Below are 12,615 nucleotides of genomic sequence, written 5' to 3'. Positions count from 1 at the left end.
GGGTTGCACCATTGAGCAAAGTGGTTCCCATTAGCCAAAGGTAATTCCTGGAGAGGACTGAGAGCTAGAGCCTGCCATCCAGCATTACTCTCAGGAGTTGAGTCTTTCATTGCTGTGAGAGGGATGTGGACAATGTGGCAGAGCATCCACTATAGTCCACCCTTTTCACAGCTCAGAGCCACTTCTTATAAATTCTAGGGCCATCTATTCCTTTTTAGTAGACCACTTTCTCTGGGAAAAACTTATAAAAAACCAAGCTAGTGGGACAACCTATAGTCCCACTGCTGTAGCTATTTGTTGAGGCCATAAATGATCGTCTAGGTATTTACAACTGGCATGACTCAGACCCTTAACCTTGAGCCTCTGGTCTCCGTGCTCTTCTTATGCCATGGCTGCTGGGCTTGCTTGTCTATTGTCGAATTTAAGCAAGAGAGTACCAAGACACACCCAATGGATCACATAAGTGTCCTACATATTCCTTCCTGGCTCCATTGTGTAATAGCTGCTCTACTTCCTTCTGCAGATTAAAGTTAATTATTATCAAAGTAGTGATTATTCTTCTGGTCTGCTGGATCCCTTGGCATGGAAACCTAAAGTAATTGAGTGGTTGCCATGGCTTAAATTTCAATAGTGTTCTTATTGTGCAAGCATTCCCACTTTGAGAAACACAACCTCTAAATCTGCAGAACCTAGAACTGTGGGAACAGGAAGAACAGATTCCCTAAAAGGGTCACTGGGAACGACCCAATGGTTCCTGAACTCATATATCCTAACCTATTGTTGGTGGTGCAAACACTCTTTAGCACTCAAATAGTGAATCCATATCAGAAAATGTATCTTTTCCAATGAAAATAAGTCACTTACCCTTCCACAGTGGAAGGGAGTACAAAATAGTCAACTTGCCACCAAGTGGTGCTGCGGACTCTCTGTTGTTCTCTGTTGCTGGAATTCTGGACAGGTTGGACATTTGGAAGTGGTGTAGTTAGATCAGACTTGGGAAATGGGAGCTTACGTTGTTAGGTCTGCGCATAGCCTTCGCCATGCCGTCTTGGTAACTCTAAACTCATTCTGCTGGCATTAGACAGCTGATGATAGAGGCTGGCTGATGTCAAGTCATCCTGGCTAATTGGTTGTTTAGTGCCTCTTCCATGGTGTATGCACTCTGATGAACATTAACATCCAATACAAAGGTCTTCACATCTTGTGCCCACTCCAGTAAGTCCATCCAAATGTCTCTCCCCTTCACATCTTTTTCCTAAAAGTTCACTCTTTATCCTCTCTTCTTTCCCTTCTGATCATTTGCCACGGCCCATAAGCCTATATATATGCATACGGAGTTGTCCTCTTTCTATGAAAGTGGATGATCAGGTATGCCACTGAATCTCTCTGCTCACCAAGAGGGTTTCCTCTCATTGTTGTCTGTGAAGGCCAGGCTCAAGTGAAGCTGAGGTCTGAACACTGGCTCGGTTTAGGGAACTGAACAAGGGATTTTAACTTTTATTGGAGAGGTTGCCCTTGCCTCTTACTTCTCCACACTTGCTCTTTAAGATTAGTTTAGATATTAAGTAGCACCATGATTGAATGTTCATTGCTTTTGCCCAGAGGGATGCAATATTTTATTACCAATCTCCACAATTTCCTGGCTAGGCCTTGATGGCTATCTCTCCAATCTTGCAGGTCATTATGCTAAGTATGGCTTTGTGGCTTCTGGCAGTTTCTGCTTTGAGATGCCATTACTATTCCTGTTGCTATGAATGAGTTCAATTCTGGGACCACCTCTCCTATTACCATCCCCAGCCTATGGATGGGAAGAGCCACTAATGAACTCCCTGTGATACATAAAAACATTCCCGACAGTCAAGAGGTGCTTGGTGGCTCAGTTAGTTGGGCCTCTAACTCTCGGTTTTGGCTCAGGTCATGATCACAAATCACAGTCATGGGGTTTTATCTTAGATAGTTCTGGCCACATGGTCACTTGATAGCCATGGTCATTCTGTCCTTTCCAGGGTGTTGAAGCATACCAAGAACTTCTTGAACGGTATAGAACTCTGTATAGGAGATGGTGTGGATTGCTCCAAAAGCCTAAGAATCTATATTGTAATTCTCCTGTTGGGGAATTCCACATTGTCTTTTCCCATCACAGATTCCTCCCGTACTATTGAATGTGCTGTCACAGGGGCCTTTTTGAAAATATAGGCAACTGCTTATTTCTTCCCCTATCTTCTCATAACTCATATCTTCTCAAAGACTGAGTTATAGCTTTAGTCCATACATTTGTTTTCTACTTCATTATTTTTTTCTCCCTGCTGATAATTTAGGCTTCTAATATATAATTCAAAGCTATGCATGTAAAGCCATAAATCTCCACAATTCAACATACCACAAGATTTTATGTTTTTACCTTTTAGTTCAAGATAATTCCATTTTGGGGGCACCTGGGTGGCTCAGTGGTTGAGCTCTGCCTTTGGCTCAGGTCCTGATCCCAGAGTCCTGGGATCGAGTCCTGCATTGGGCTCCCCACGGGGAGGCTGCTTCTTCCTCTGCTCATGTCTCTGCCTTTCTCTGTCTTTCATGAATAAATAAATAAAATCTTAAAAGAAAAAGACTCTCTTCCTCTGCCTCTCACCTGCCTGCAGGGAAACTGCTTCTCTGCTTATGTCTCTACCTCTGTCTGGATGTCTCTCATGAATAAATAAAATCTTTAAAACAAAACCACACACAATATTTCCATTTTTTATTTTCTTTTTCACCCATGAACTTTTTTTTTTTCAAGTATATGCTTAATTTCCAAACATTCAGGGAGTTTCTTATCTTGCTGTTAACTTTTATCTTAATTTTAACATAAGCAGAGAACAAATTATGATGTTAATCCTTTGAAATTTGAGATTTCCTTTGTGGTTCAGCATATATTCAACTTTGTAATAGTCTCATATAATTATCTATAGTTATTGGGTGCAGTGTCTAATTTGGGCCATGTCATGTTTGCTTATCAAGTTGAATCTTTGATACCTTTACTGTTATTTTTTTATTTGCTTGTCCCATGTGTTAATCTCCTACTTGGATAGTGGAGATCTAGCTCTCCTTGTATTTCTAACATTTGTTTTGGCTTTGTTTATTCTAATGCTATGCTACTCGGTGCTTACAAATTTAGAATTGCTATCTCTTCCTGCTGAAGTAAATCCTTATCATTATTAAATGTTCTCTATCTCTAGTAATGCTTTTTACCTTACATTTTACTGCCTGATAATAGTTTGGCAACATCAGCTCTTAGTATCTACATGATATATCTTTTATATAAAGTGCTTTGGGGATGCCTGGGTGGCTCAGCGGTTGAGTCTCTACCTTTGGCTCAGGGTGTGATCCCAGATTCCTGGGATTGAGTTCCACATTGGGCTCCTTGCATGGAGCCTGCTTCTTCTTCCTCTGCCTGTGTCTCTGCCTCTCTCTTTCTGTGTCTCTCATGAATAAATAAAATCTTAAAAAAATAATAAAATAATAAAGTGCTTTGTATTAATCTATTGATATAGTCATATTTTTCTTCTCTTATTCTATAAATGCACATTACAATGACTGATTTTTGTAAGTTAAACCAATTCTATATTTCCCTTTTAACATCTTTGGAAATATACTAAAGATTTTTCACTTCTATATATGATAGTGCCCTGTAACTATGTCATTGTTCAGTTTACTTATCAAGATTATGTTAGCCTCATAAAATCAATTCAAGTGTTTCCTCTTTTGCAATTCTATTAAAGACATTATAAAAAATTTGTGCTATTCCTTATTTAGTAAAATTCACCAGCAAAGCTATACAGGCCTATAAATGCATGTAAACTTTGAAATTGTAAATTCATGTAAACTTACTTCATGTAAGTTTTAATATGCTGTGCTTTGGGGGAACTCTTCTAGTTCACTAAGTTTCAAACATATTTGCATTCAGTTGTTTATACAATCCTTTTCCTTTTAATCTTTCTATATCCTTATGACTTTTAGTGTGGCCTTCATAAATGCGATTTTGTCTTCAGTATTTCATTTTAAGAGTAAGAGCATTACTTAGTCTGAAATGTAATATTCTTAAAGGCTTTTTTTTTTTTTTTGCTATTAAATTTTAAGGAGATATTTATTTCACTATTGTTTAGCTTCTAATATTTTGAGAAAGCAGCTTGTAGTCTAAATGGTACACTTTTGATCCTTTTTCTCTTGTTGCTTTTGTCTAATTTTCAGTTTTATTGACATGCTTTGGTATGTATTTTCTTCCTTTCCATTGGTTCACAGTCCTTTAGTCAGTTGTCTGTGATCTCATAGTTATGGAGAGATCTCAGCCATTATCTAGTCATATATTGCTTCTTTCTCTCTCTGCTCTTTCTGGGAGATTCAATTAAATTTATTTACTTATTTAGTAAAGATTTTATTTACTTATTCATGACACACACACACACAAAGAGGGGCAGACACAGGCAGAGGGAGAAGCAGGCTCCATGCAGGGAGCCTGATGTGGGACTAGATCCTGGGACTCCAGGATCATGCCCCAAGCCAAAGGCGGTGCTAAACCGCTGAGCCACCCAGGCGGCCCTCATTTAAATTTATGACAAGACTTCCCCCTTACTATATTTTAATTTTTTCAGTTCTCTATCTTTTTCTATTAACCACGTTCAATTCATGAATTATATTTTCAGCTGTGTCTAATCTGCTATAAACCAATCCTTTGAGTCCTTAAATCCAGCTAATATATTCTGGAGTTCCTTAACTTCTACTTGGTGTTTTTCTGTGTTTTTGTACTCATCTGCTGAAATTCTCCATCTTGACATTTATTTCCTTGGGGTTAGCATATTCTGTCTGGTTAGTTTTAATTCATGTTGTCTGTATAGGTTTTTTTTTTTTTATGTAGGACATCAAATTTGTGTAACGACAGAAACACTTTGAGGTCTTAAAATCCAATTCTTGTCCACTTGTAACTACAGAGGCCATCAGAGGTATTATTCAAATTCTCAGTTATCTCCTAAATAATTGGAGGCCAAAGGTAGGTTTATCTATCATAGATATCTATGTTGTCCTTTTTTCTCTCCCTATTGCTGGCTATAATCCTTCACTATCTTGTTAGCTTTTATTTATTTATTTTTTTTAGTTTTTTTTCCCTTTAAGTAATCTCTACATCTAATGTGAGGCTTGAACTCCTAACTCTGAGATCCAGAGTCACACATTCTACCAACTGAGCTAGCTAGGAACCCTGATCTTGTTAGTTTCTTGATGCCCTTCATATAGATGTTTTGAAGCAAATTTGTCCTTTTTTTTTTTTTTTTTTTTTGGTAGGTGTTCTAAACTGGAGGATTGATCAAAATACTACCTGATATTACTATAAATGGAAATCCCTTCTTGTTGCTTTATACCACTTACACTGTAAGTGTATAGGATTCTGACTTTCTGTAAGGCCAATGTAGCCTAAGAAGGGTGAATGTATGTGGGAGCTACAGTAAAAAAATAAACTTGTATAACTAAATCCTTTCCTCTCAAATTTCATGTTATATTCACATAAAATGCTTGATTTATCTTTTTTTGGTGGAGGGATGGCTCTTGGAGTTATCTACTATGCCAATTTCATCGGTGTCACTTTATTTTTCATTTTTGAATGTTAAACCAACCTTGCATCTTTGGTCATAGCAGATTATCCTTTTTGTATATTCTTACTTTCAACTTGCTAAATTGTTGGTAAGATTTAGGAGATATATTGGTCTGTAGTTTTCTTTTATAGTTTTGTTTCAGGATAACACTGGCATTATAGAATTAGTTAACACAATTCTCCTCTTCAATCTTCTTGAAGAGACTGTAGAAATAACACATGGTGAGTTAACGAAATCATGTTTACAGCAGCCAAAGAAATGGCTCCAGGGGAAACTTGTTGAAGACTATTAGGTTTTTGGTGAGAACAATTGCTTAGTTTAGAACACTAGGTAACATCCATTTAAAAACAATGCAAATAATTCCTAGTGGTTTTCCGAGTATCAAATCTTACCAGTACTGCTCAGTTGCTATCTAGTTAGTCAATGCTGAGTTTGAATTGACTGAGTGACCTCTATGGATGTTTTGTGAAATGACTAAACAAATTTGAGAAAATGTTCATATAACCTTAAATAGAATCTGCTTATAACTGAATGTGGTAAAATATAGGTATAGAACAGAAAGCAGCTTTGTTGGACAAATTTACCAAAGCTTTTGCAATGTTAAGGCTTCACATTTGTGGTTATTCATTGTATTACTTATCAGCAGATCCTTTATGAAAAATATTTAAACCTATCATGTGTTATTAAACTAGCAGTACCAATAGTGGACAATTTTTACAGATTTATCCATTGTAGGCCAAATGCCCTGATTTGCTCTTTCATACAGCAATTCAATTTCTTAGCACTGATAAAGTTGATTGTAGTTTTTTTGAGGTCAGGGCCAGGATTTGAAATTTTTCTGAATGAGAGAACCCACCTCAACTGTCGTTATTGAACACTGGTGTTCAAACCAGCTTATTGTTGCTGACTTGATGTTTCTCTATGAATTCAACTTAAAATTACAGGCAATGAAGATAACATGCAAAATCTATACTGCAGTGGTCATTTCATGATAATTAACATTGTCTGAATCACAAACAAATGTCAAGTTGCTTTATACATTTTCTGTACCAGCAGAAATTAAAACAAAAAATTATTGAATCAATTCCAAATTTGTAGTACACGTATTTTCTAAGCTCCAGCAGTTTTTGGACCTCTATGGACTTGCAAAGGAAATTTATTTTAAAATCTATTTAACCACGTGATTGTGCAATTTCCACACAACCTTCAATTGGAAATGTTAATTTGTAAATTTTTGTCAAAAATTTTATAGACAGTTTTTTCCCTAAATGTCTATAGAATATCCTTGCTTTTGGTCTCTTAGGCTGCAAAGCTGAAAATTTTGACCATCTTCTAATATAACACTGTCATCTATATTTCAATAAAAAATACAATAAAATAAATATTTGCCATCTAGCCCTTTATAAAGTTTGCCAGTCCACATCCTAGTATTTCAAACTGGTAAGTATTTCCTATGAATTATTACTTAAGTATAGTAAGATACCTTTTCCTCAACACATTCAAGATGTTAGAATTTTTCTCACAAATATATCCATATAATTTGAGCTGCAAAAAATCTATAATGTGCAATTTCATCTGATTCTGAGCTTTCCCACTTTGAATACATGTATTTTCTTTCATTTATAAATTCTCTGACGTGTACTGTGAACTAATGCCAATGTCTTTCCCACAGTAAATGCACCAATAGTGACTCAGGTACTACAGTTATAGCAACCTTTTGGGGAAGCCCTTATACATACACATGCAGTTTTTCTCTTACATCAATCTGCTGATGCTGCTGTGGCATTTTCTAGAGAAGTTACTATAGTCCGTACATTCTCTGACATGTATTTAAAAAGATTTCTCCATGAAGGTGCTATTAATAAAAACATAGTTTTTCACTCTGGTCAGTTTTCTGATACTGAGATTTAATCTAGCGCTTAGTGTTTTCCCACTAGCCACACATACATGGTTTTACTCTGTGAATTTTCTGATACACTTGGCGTCAGGACTTGGAAATGAAGAAAATGCACTATGCATTCATCTCTCTCCAGTATGAACTTCAATGTGCAACTGTAGTAGTTTTCTTTTGCTTTGTCAATTATGCCAAAACAGCAGCTTGAAACATTTAACTGTTTCTGAGGGACAAGAATCTGGGAGCAGCTTAGTTGCATAGATCTAGTTCTGGTTATCTTGTGCAGTTTCATTCAAAGTGTCAGCTGGGGGCAGAAGAATCAGTTTCCAAGCTCATTCATCATATACAGTGGGTACCCAAGAGGGGAAACCACAGACCTTTATAATTTAGTTTTGGAACTAACATACCATACCTTCTGCTATTTGCTACTGATCACACAAGACTAATCTTGGCAGAAGGTAGGGGACCATACAAAGGTGTTAACACTAGAAGCCAGGACCTTGGGGGCCATCTCTGGGGCTGGCTATCACTCAATAAACCAGTTTGACTAGAGGTTGATGGACTTTCCAAACTCAGTATGTAATATCATCTCTCTCCAGTGTGAAGTTCTGATGTACAGAGTTGTGATTTCTGGGTGAAGACTTTTCCACAGTCACTGCATTCAAATGGTTTTTCTGTCAGTATGAATTTTCTGAAGCACAACCAAGACTTAACAGGTGAAGTCCTTTTCAAGTTACAGTACATCTATAGGTTTCTCTCCAGTGTGAGTGAGCATTACTGTTCAAAGATATGTGACATTTTGGTAAATGTCTCTACATATTTAATGCAGGTTTTAAGATTTTTGTTCAGGATGGTTGCAAATATTCATGGAGGTGTGACTTGAATTTCCCAGTTACCATGCTTCTCTCCAGTATGAATGGTCTGTTCAAACAACTTCGGAATTAAGACCTGCTCATATTCTGTACATATATAATTCTTGCATGTGAATTCTTCAAAGGAACTGAAGTACTGCTTGTTGGGCAAGGTCTTTCCTACTTTACTTTATCTTGACCTGTATCTTCAATTCTATTTTCCATAGGAGCCTGAAAGAGGCTGGCCTGTCTTTAAGTTCTGATCAGAGTCGCTAGAAGAGGTGGGTTAGTCTCAGTACTGAACTCTCAGGCTCAACTTGTGTTCTTACAGGACAGAACAAAACCTCCAAACTTTGTGGGTTTTAGAAGGAACTTCATGCTCAGTCCCTCAGGAACCAAAGTTGGAAATCTCAATGACAATAGTAGTTAAATTGCCTGAGTACTATTTCAGCTTTCCTTGGTTATTTATTGCAAGACCTACTGGTGATTAACTAACTACCTTAGGTTTTGTCAAGAACCATCATTTATTCCACAAGGACTTTTCCTTTGGCAGCAGATATTGCTCCTCCACCTCCCCATCCTGCCAGCATTTTAAAGATTTCATTCCGTTGTCTTTTGTTCTTGATCATTTCTACTAAGACATCAACTGTCAGTCTTATTGGGCTCCACCAAGGTAATGTGTCTTTTCTCCAGCTGCTTTAAGAATAAGGCCCATCTTGGATTTCCAGTCCTTTGCCATGGGTACCTAGGCATAGTTTCAAACATTTAGTTCTGCTTGACTGGGATTAGCTGAATTTTAATCTGTGGGTTTTCTCAATTTTGCAAAGGGGCTAGCCATAACCTCATTGTTTCTGTCCCAACTGTTCTCTAGGACTCCCAAATTACACGTCAGACATTTTGAACATTTCCTGATCGATACTATCCAGTGAAAATCTTGCCTTCTGGTTTACCCATCTTGGTTTTTTTTTTTTTTTTTTTTTTTGGTGCACACCATGTTACCTCTCTAGGGAGCTCTTCTCCTCTTTAAGTAGGCTCAACACCCAGCATGGAGCCCAATGGGAGGCCTGAACCGACAACTCTGAAATCAAGACTCAAGCCAGTATCAAGAGTTGGATGCTCAACTGAGCCACCCAGGTGCCCCTCATCTAGGGAGTAAACTTTTCAGCTGTAGAGGTCCTCTCAACAAAAATCACTGCTTGATGAAAAACTTTACTATTTTATCTGTAAATATTGTTTTCTTTCACATTAAATCACAATTATTGGGGAATCCCTGGGTGGCTCAGGGGTTTAGCGCCTGCCTTTGGTCCAGGGTGTGATCCTCGAGTCCTGGGATCAAGTCCCACATTGGGCTTCCTGCATGGACCCTGCTTCTCCCTCTGCCTGTGTCTCTGCCAGTCTCTGTCTCTCATGAATAAATAAATAAAATCTTTAAAAAAATAAATCACAATTATTAGTGATCATTTTATCCCACAATCTAAATCATTTGGATTCAATCACATTTTCCCCTTCTTGATCTGTCATATAATTTTGCTTCATGTACCTAGTAATCTAAACTGTATGCTGGATATTGTGTATAAAATAACTAAAAAGGCTCCAAGACTATTTCTTCCTTTTGGAAAGGGTTCCCCTTTGCCTCGTTAGACAGACTTTTGGTAAAATTTAGCCCCAACTCATCCCTGTGCCTAGAGGACAAACCTAGGAAGTTTTTGGTTGAGAAACTGGATGGACCTTTGTTTCATCAGCTTTCAAAGATTACAAGGGATTCCGTTTTGCCTTTCAGAAATTTTCAACTTGGCTTTTTAGCTTAAGTTTCAGCATTTAACCAATACCTTGACAGAAAAGCAGGCTATTCTTTTAAGGCTTTCAAACCTCCACAATTTTGTCACTCCCATCCTATACAATCATCAAAAGCATACCTGGTTTCTCTTTTCCTAACATAGCCCTCTGCCTAGGCCAAATCCAGATGCTCAGACTGAACCCAGCTTCTACAAAGGAATCTAGAGTGTAAAACAGTTTGTCTTCTTCAACTAACTTCTGAATAATTATCCCCTTTCTGGGATTGAGTCTAGTGTATACTTCATTTCCACATCACACTGATGCCTTTAAAAATACGGCTTTTGAAAATTATCCTGCTTTAATAGGTTGTTAGACCTAGGTGTTGACCTGCCGTGAGCTATAACCTCTCATGTGAAAAACTGAACCTCTAAAGTGTTTGTAAAGCAAATATTTTAAAGTGGTAGAAAAAATGAAAATGGTGACCTTGGAAAACTTGGAATGTAGAAGTTTAAAATACTGAACACATTCTGCAATGCAAATCACTCTCTCCTCCAATTTATCAGTTTCCTATTTTGATAGGACTCTTTTATTAAAGAGTTAAAAGACATTATAAACAGCTGAATTTTCTAACAATAAAAGCTGCCTTAGCAATATGCCCAGATTCTTTGCCATTAACATTTTTAGTTATGACTAGTTTATTACAACTTATGATAACATTGCTCAGTAACCATCAAGTCTACAAATTGATATAAAGTTGTTTAAATTTGAGTGCCAAGGCCTTTTCTATGTAATGAACTCTTCATATGAACTTTTTTTCTTCCAGAAACTCCAGTTTGTCTTCCCCAGATGGAAGAGATAAGCACATAACTAGAAATAAATCTCTTATTCTTGCACCTCAGAGATTTGTACATCTAAATGGCTTCTGGACAGCTTAGTTTCCATGAGTGATTCTGAGATTTGGAAATCATGGCTATAAACAAAAATACTCAAAAGCCAGCATATTCTTAAAACTTCTAAGGTAATTCTTAAGTTCAAGGAACTGGCTTGAATTTGTCTGAATTAAGAGTTGCTGCCTATATACCTCAAATGGCACTTAAGTAGACTAAAAACACCAATAAAAGGTTTCCGAAGCAAAAGCTTATATTTTTAAGAGATCATCCACAAAATAGTGGTCATATATTTATAGATCCACTATAGACATGATTTTGGTATTTTATGGATTAGTAGTTTAAAAATATTAATCACTTCATTAACGTCACAATTAACTGAAATATTTAACATATGCTCATGATTAATGTTATGTGTGGAGACGCAATTACCACCATTAAAAATATTAGTGTAAGGGGCACCTGGGTGGCTCAGGCGGTTGGGCATCTAGCTCTTGATTTTAGTTCAGGTCATGATCTCAGGGTCATGGGATTGAGCCCTGTCCTGTGGCTCTGTGCTCAGTGGGGAGCCTGCTTGAGATCCTTTCCTTCTCTCTCTGCACTCCCCTCCCTGATAATACGCTTTAAAATAAATAAATACATCTTTAAAAAATAAAGTCATCTTTAAGAACAGAAGGTGGAACACCTGGGTGGTTGTCACTTCACTGTCTAACTCCGGTTTTGGCTCATGATCTGAGTCATGAGATTGAGCCTTGCATCAGGCTCTGCACAGGGTGTGGAGCCTGCTCAGGATTTCCTCTTTCCCTCTGTTAGCCCCTACTCCTCCCAATAATAGAAGTAAGGCCGTGAAAGCAATTCAATTCTGATATACACAGTTATATAATCAGTCCTATACACTGGATGTAATGTTTTAATAATTTACTATAACCTTTTAAAGAACTATTCCATATAACTCATTTACTTTACTACAACTAAAAAAGATCATTCCCTTAGGGGAAAAAGGATGGTAAAATAGAGGATAATTATCATCACCCTCTGTAAAATATTACTTTGACCTATATTATTAGGAGTTAATCAATCATAAATTATTCCACATGATTGGAAACTTGGGAGATTGAATTTTACTAACAAGCCATGCCAGGAACCATCTGGTCTGTGGGGGCAAGTTCAGTCAAGTCTGCTGGTTCTTTTCTATAAACACGATTTTACTGGAACACAGTCATGTCCATTTATTCCTATATTGTTTATGGCTGTTTCTGCACTACAACAGTGGAACTGAGATCCTATGGCCTGCTAAGCCTAAGGTATCCATCATCTGCCCTTTGGAAAAGTTTCCTCACCTTGATCTACACCATGAAAATGATTATTTCAATAAATTTTTAAAGTCACAAACTTCCATATTAGAAAAAAATATTATTAAGTAATTTCTACACCCCATGTGGGACTTGAACTCACAACCCTAAGATCATGAGTCGCATACTTCATTGAATGAGCCAGACTAGTGGCCCACATCCATCATTTTGTAACCGAAGACTGGATAAAATATTTTAGTTTGTATTTGAAAAAGGCATCACCGGCAATGGTTTCTC

The sequence above is a fragment of the Canis lupus genome, chromosome 9 (assembly GCF_048164855.1).
Source record: "Canis lupus baileyi chromosome 9, mCanLup2.hap1, whole genome shotgun sequence".
In the NCBI taxonomy this organism is placed as follows: domain Eukaryota; kingdom Metazoa; phylum Chordata; class Mammalia; order Carnivora; family Canidae; genus Canis; species Canis lupus.
Note: the sequence above shows the minus strand (reverse complement) of the source record.